This window comes from Mustela lutreola, chromosome 8, assembly GCF_030435805.1.
Source record: "Mustela lutreola isolate mMusLut2 chromosome 8, mMusLut2.pri, whole genome shotgun sequence".
NCBI lineage: Eukaryota > Metazoa > Chordata > Mammalia > Carnivora > Mustelidae > Mustela > Mustela lutreola.
In genome coordinates, this window is record NC_081297.1 from 37,308,763 (window position 1) to 37,315,829 (window position 7,067).

At 45.8% G+C, this 7,067-nt stretch overlaps 1 non-coding gene across 1 annotated transcript; it reads left to right on the plus strand.

The window, feature by feature from the left end:
* The first annotated feature begins 2,037 nt into the window (after window positions 1-2,037).
* On the plus strand, window positions 2,038-2,144 carry LOC131839988 (U6 spliceosomal RNA). Its single transcript, XR_009357108.1, has one exon. It is a non-coding gene; the product is annotated as a U6 spliceosomal RNA (small nuclear RNA).
* Window positions 2,145-7,067: the final 4,923 nt, after the last annotated feature.

Here is a 7,067-nt window from a genome sequence, read left to right on the forward strand (position 1 = left end):
AGAAAAATGGTGGCAGCAGGCCTCTTTTATACAAGATTGCTATAAACTTGTAAGAATGTGATATATGCAAAGTTTAATGAAGGGAAGCACAATTAAAAAAGTATGTATATTTTATTAACTATGATCATCATGCTGTACATTAGATCCCCAGAACTTTTTCATATTATAGTTGCAAGTTTGCACCCTTTGACCACCTTACTCCACCCCAGGTTCACCCCTTGTCAACTCAACTCTAAGTTTCCATTAGTTTTCCTTTTCCTCAGATTCTGTATGTAAGGGATATCATAATACATAAATTAAAAAAATATATAAAATCTATGAAATATTTCACTTAGTATAATACCTTCAAGATCCATCCATGCTGTTGTAAATGGCAGTATTTCTTAATTTTTCATGGTTAAGTAGTATTCCATAGTATATATTTACCATACTTATTTTATTCATTCATCCATTAATGGATACTGAAGTTATTTCCATCTCTTGCTTAGAGTTAATAATTTTATAAATGAACATAAGAGTGCAGATATGTCTTTGAACAGTGACTTCGTTTCCTTTAGATAGATACGTAGAAGTGGGATTACTGAATCATATGGTAATTTTACTTTTAATAATATGAATCATCTCCATACTGTTTTCCATACAAATTTATATCCCTATCACAGTGCATGAGTTCCCCATTTTCCCCAATATTTACCAAAATTTGTTAGTTTCAATTTTTTGGTAGTATATATTCTAATATCTTGCTGTGTTTTTCAGAAGTAAACAACAACAACAACATAAGGACTTTGCCCTGAGATTTTTACGTTGAGCACTTTTTAATGCTCCTGTTGGTCATTTATATAACTTTTTTGAAAAAAAAAAAGTCTATTGAGATCCTTTTGCTATTTTTTAAATTATATATTTTTTTCTATTTGTATCTGTTGGTTATTAACCTCTTTTCAGATATAAGATTTGGAAGTATTTTCTTACATTCTGTGGATTGTGTTTTCATTCTCTCTCTCTTTTTTTTGGCTATGCAGAAACTTTAGTTTGATGTAATACCATTTATTTATTTTTGCTTTTTTTGCTTGTGTTTTTGGTCTGGTATCCAAAAAACTATTGGCAAGACCACTGTCAAGGAGAATTCTTCCTATGTTTCCCTTTACGAAATTTAGTTTCATGCATCACCTTTAAGTCTTTAATCTATTTCAAGTTAAGACTTATGAGTGATATAAGGTTCCAGTTCCATACTGTTTATGTGACTATTCAGTTTTAAATATCATTTATTGAACAGACTATCTTTACCCATTAGATATGTTGGCCCCTGTCAAATATTAGCTGACTGTATGAAAGGATTTATTTCTGGACTCTCAATTCTGTTCTACTTGTTTATTGGTCTGTTTTTATGCCAGTATACTTTCTTGTTTTGAGCATGAGGGCTTTGTAGTATAGTTTCAAATCAAGAAGTGTAATTTCCCATCTTCATTCTTTCTCAGAACTGCTTTGATTATTTGTTGTCTTTTATGGTCTCATATAAATTTTAGGATTCTTTACTTACTTCTGTAAAAAAATAATGTTGGATTTTTTTTTAAGATTTTTAATTTATTTATTTGACAGAGAGAGATGACAAGCAGGCAGAGAGGCAGGCAGAGAGAGAAGAGGAAGCAGGCTTCCTGCTGAGCAGAGAGCCTGATGCAGGGCTCGATCCCAGGACCCTGGGATCATGACCTGAGCCGAAGGCCGCGGCTCAACCCACTGAGCCACCCAGGCACCCCTAACATTGGATTTTTGATAGGAATTGGATTTACAGATGGTTTTCGGTAGTATGGACATTTTAACAATGTTAATTCTTACCATTCATAAATATGAGCTATCTTTCCATTTGTGTCTCCTTCAATTTCTTTATCAATGTCATAGTTTATGGAGTACAGATCTTTCATCTTCTTAGTTAAATCTATTCCTAAGTATTTTTTACTTTTGATGCTATTGTGAATTAGATTGTTTTCTTTATTTTTTTTCAGATAGTTCATCATTAGAGTGTTAAAATGCTCCTGTCTTGTGCTTACTTTGGCAGCACATATACTAAAATTGGAATGATGCAGAGAAGATTAGCGTGATCACTGAACAAGGATGACATGAAAAACTGGGAAGCATTCCATATTAAAAAAAATGAAACAAAACAAAATTCTTGTCTTTTATATATTGATCTTGTATTTGGCAGCTTTACTAAATTTGTTTATTCAAATTTTTTTGTGAAGTTTTTAGGATTTTTTAACATGTAAGTTCATGTTATCCAAAAAAAGAAAATTTTACTTCTTCCTTTTTTTTTTGGAGTCTCTTATTTCTTTGTGTTCCTTGTTTCTCTGGCTAGGACATCCAGTACTATGTCAAATGAGAGTAGTGAAAGTGGACACACTTGTCTTTCTTCTGATCTTTAAGGGGAAAACTTTCAAACGTTTTTGATTGAATATGAGATTAGCTCTGGGCTTGCAATATGTGTTTTTTCTTTAATGGATTTTTTAAATTATTTTTAAAAATTTTTTTATAAACATATAATGTGTTTTTATCCCTAGGGGTAAAACACCAGGTTCACACATTTCACAGCACTCACCATCACTCACCATAGCACCTGCCCTCCCCAATGTCCATACCCCCACCATCCTCTCCCAACACACCTCCCCCCAGCAACCCTCAGTCTGTTTTGTGAGATTCAGTCTTTTATGGTTTGTCTCCCTCCCAATCCCATCTTCTTTTATTTTTCTTTTCATACGCCCGAAACCGCCTATGTTGCATCTCCACTTCATCATATCAGGGAGATCATATGATAGTTGTCTTTCTCAGATTGATTTATTTCGCCAAGCATAATACCCTCTAGTTCCATCCACGTCATCACAAATAGCAGGATTTCATTTCTTTTGATGGCTGCATAGCATTCCATTGTACATATATACCACATCTTATTTATTGATTCATCTGTTGAAGTACATTTAGGTTCTTTCCATAGTTTAAGTATTGTGGACATTGCTGCTATAAACATTTGGGTGCATGTGCCCCTTCAGAATGCCACGTTTGTATCTGTAGGGTATATACCCAGAACTACAAGCACTGGGTCATAGGGTAGTTCTATTTTCAGCTTTTTGAGGCACGTCCACGCTGTTTTCCAGAGTGGTTGCACCAGCTTGCATTCCCACGTACAGTGTAGGAGGGTTGCCCTTTCTCCACATCCTCGCCAGCATCTGTCATTGACTGACTTGTTCATTTTAGCCATTCTGAACGGTGTGAGGTGGTATCTCATTCTGGTTTTGATTTGTATTTCCCTGATGCCGAGTGAGGTGGAGCATTTTTTCATGTGTCTGTTGGCCATTTGGATGTATTCTTTGCAGAAATGTCTGTTCATGTCCTCTGCCCATTTCTTCATTGGATTATTTGTTCTTAGGGTGTTGAGTTTGATAAGCTCTTTATAGATTTTGGATACTGGCCCTTTATCTGGTATGTCATTTGCAAATATCTTCTCCCAGATAACTTCTGACAGTCATCTTTTGGCTTTGTTAACTGTTTCCTTTGCAGTGCAAAAGCTTTTTGATCTGATGAAATCCCAATAGTTCATTCTTGCCCTTGCTTCCCTTGCCTTTGGCGATGTTCCTAGGAAGAAGTTGCTGCTGCTGAGGTCAAAGAGGTTGCTACCTGTTCTCTCATCAAGGACTATGATGGATTCCTTTCTCACATTATGCTTCTTCATCCATTTCCAGACTATTTTAATGTATGGAGTAAGGAAATGGTCCAATTTCATTTTTCTGCTTGTGGCTGTTCAATTTTCCAAACCCCAAGGCCAACGGCTCCTTCTCTACCCCGGCGGCGGCGTGCTGTGCCTTCCCCAGACTTGCTCCTGGGGAGCGTAGTGACAGACGTGTGCAACCATGCTTCTCTCTCAGGCAGAGGGGAAGCTAGGGCAAAGAGTATTTCGCTCCATGCGGGTATCTTCCACAGTGCTACGGAAACTAACTCAGGCAAGCAGCAGCATCCCCAAACCCAACCCTGGTTTCCCAACGAATGCTGTGCTTTCCCAGGGGAGATGCCCAGGCAAAGAGGATTTCGCTCCACGTGGGATTATTACACCGTGCTGTGGAGACTAGGGAAGAGCCCCGGGAGAGCTGGTGCCTCTTGGGCCTTTCTTTCCCGGGCTCCAAGTTCGCGCCCGGGGTTCACCTTGCTAAGCCGAACTAAGCAGACAGTCACAACCCTGCAGCAGCCTCCGTGGCCTAGCATGGCACTCTATGCCTATTACCATCTCCTGGCGTAGGTAAGGCTTTGCCTTTTGCTCCGGCGCTCAGGCAGACACAGGGTCTAGGCCAGTGCTTTCACCACAGGAGAGAGGAGGCGAAAGGATCCCTGCACATGGCCCGGGCACTGGGATGGGGAACTGTGGGGGACTGTCTCCACTCCTGCCCAGGCACACCCCCTGCCACCCACCATGCTGCAACATCTTGGTGGAAGGTGGCATCTGACTGCCCGTTTCTCCATGGGGTTGTTTCTGCGAGTTCTGGGTTTGGAACCTGGTGGCAAGCCCAAGTCTGCCCTTGGGACAGGTGGCCAAGGAGATGCTTTCCCTTTCGGACCAGAGGCACAGGACAGGCCTGTCTTCTGCCCAACTCCTTTCTCAGAGTGGAGCATGCGCGCCTGCCCTAGTTGTCCCCTCATGTCTCCTTAGAAGGCAGGCTTCCATCTCTCTGCACGGGGAGCGGGTGACACCTGTCTTGCCACCGGCTTGCTGTGCGTGCCACGGCAGGTTATCCTGATTCCCCAGCGTTTCCCGAACCCAAGGCCAAGGGCTCCTTCTCTTCCCCGGGGGCGGCGTGCTGTGCCTTCCCCACACTTGCTCCTGGGGAGAGCGGTGACAGACGTATGCAACCATGCTTCTCTCTCAGGCAGAGGAGATGCTAGGGCCAAGAGGATTTCGCTCCATGCGGGGATCATCCACCGTGCTGCGGAGACTCGCTCACGCAAGCAGCAGCAGCATCTCCAAACCCAACTCTGGTTTCCCAACAAATGATGTGCTTTCCCAGGGGAGATGCCCAGGCAAAGACGCTTTCACTGTATGAGGGTTTCTCCCAACGCGATACTGGGCTCTGCAAGCAGCAGCAGCCCGCAGAACATTTCTCAGCGAATGCTGTGCTTTCGAAGAGGCTTTGGTTTGCAGTGAACAGCACTTCGCCGCTACTTCCTCAGCAAGGCTACAGTCGCATCAGGGAAGAAGAGCTGCGGGGAGCTTGTGACTCTTGGGCCTTGCTTTCCCGGGCTTCATGTTCGCGTCCTGTGATGGCCAGGTCTTTCTGGGGGTTGTTTCTCGAGTTCAGTGTAGGCGCCTGGTGGCAAGCCCCTGGCTCCACCACGGACAGGTGGCCAAGGAGCTGCTGTCTCCTTGGGACAAAGGCTCAGGACAGGCATGCTTTCTGCCCAGACTCCTTCCTCAGAGGGGAGCCCTTTCCCTTGCCCTAATCTTCCCCTCATGTTGCCTTAGCAGCCAAGCTTCCGTCGTTCTGCAGTGACAGACGTGTCCCTTTCCTTAAGGCTCTTTCCACAGGCGCCACCGCGCTTCTCTCTCAGGCACAGGGGATGCCCGGGCCAAGAGGATTTCGCTCCATGCGGGTTTATTACACCGTGCTGTGGAGAGTAGCTCCGGCAATCAGCAGGCAGCATCGCACACACCCGACTCTGATTTCCCAAAGAATGCTGTGCTTTCCCAGAGGGGATGCCCTGGCAAAGAGGCTTTCGCTCTCTGCGGGTTTGTCCCATCTGCTGCGAGTACTAGTCTAAGGCAAGCCACAAAAGCAGCCCACAGATACGACACTGATTTCCCAGCGACTGCTATGCTTTCGCAGAGGTTTTCAGCTTGGCGCGAACAGCACTTCGCTGCTGCTTCCTCAGCAAAGCTTTGGTCGTTCGCTCTGTCGCGGCAGGGAAGAAGAGCCGCGGGAGAGCTGGTGCCTCTTGGCCTTCCTTTCAGGGCTCCAAGTTCGCGCCCGGGGTTCACCTTGGTAAGCCGAACTATGCATACACAGTCACAACCCTGCAGCAGCCTGCGTGGCCTAGCATGGCACTCTATGCCTATTACCATCTCCTGGCGTAGGTAAGGCTTTGCCTTTTGCTCTGGCGCTCAGGCGGACTCGGGGACTCGGCCAGTGACTTCACCACAGGAGAGAGGAGGCGAGAGGATCCCTGCAAACCGCCCGGGCTTTGGGTTGGGGAACTGTGGGGACTGTTTCCACTCATGCCCCGGCACACCCCCTGCCACCCACAATGCTGCCACATCTTGGTGGAAGGTGGCATCTGACTGCCCGTTTCTCCATGGGGTTGTTTCTGCGAGTTCCGGTTTTGGAACCTGGTGGCAAGCCCAAGTCTGCCCTTGGGACAGGTGGCCAAGGAGATGCTTTCGCCTTGGGTCCAGAGGCACAGGACAGGCCTGCTTTCTGCCCAAACTCCTTACTCAGAGTGGAGCACGCGCCCCTGCCCTAGTCGCCCCCTCATGTCTCCTTAGCAGGCAGGCTTCCATCTCTCCGCACAGGGAGCGGGTGACACTTGTCTTAACACCTGCCTGCTGTGCGTGCCAAGACAGGTTATCAGGCTTCCCAAGCGTTTCCCGAACCCTAGGCCAAGAACTCCTTCTCTTCCCCGGGGGTGACGTGCTGTGCCTTCCTCACACTTGCTCCTGGGGAGCGCGGTGACAGACGTGTGCAACCATGCTTCTCTCTCAGGCAGAGGAGATGCTAGGGAAAAGAGGATTTCGCTCACGCGGGTATCATCCACCGTGCTACGGAGACTCCCTCAGGCAAGCAGCAGCAGCATCCCCAAACCCAACTCTGGTTTCCCAACCAATGCTGTGCTTTCCCACGGGAGATGCCCAGACAAAGAGGTTTGCTGTATGAGGGTTTCTCCCACCATGAGACTGGGCTCTGCAAGCAGCAGCAGCCCGCAGAACATTTCTCAGCGAATGCTGTGCTTTCAAAAGGGCTTAGGTTTGCAGTGAACAGCACTACGCCGCTACTTCCTCAGCAAGGCTACAGTCGCATCAGGGAAGAAGAGCTGCGGGA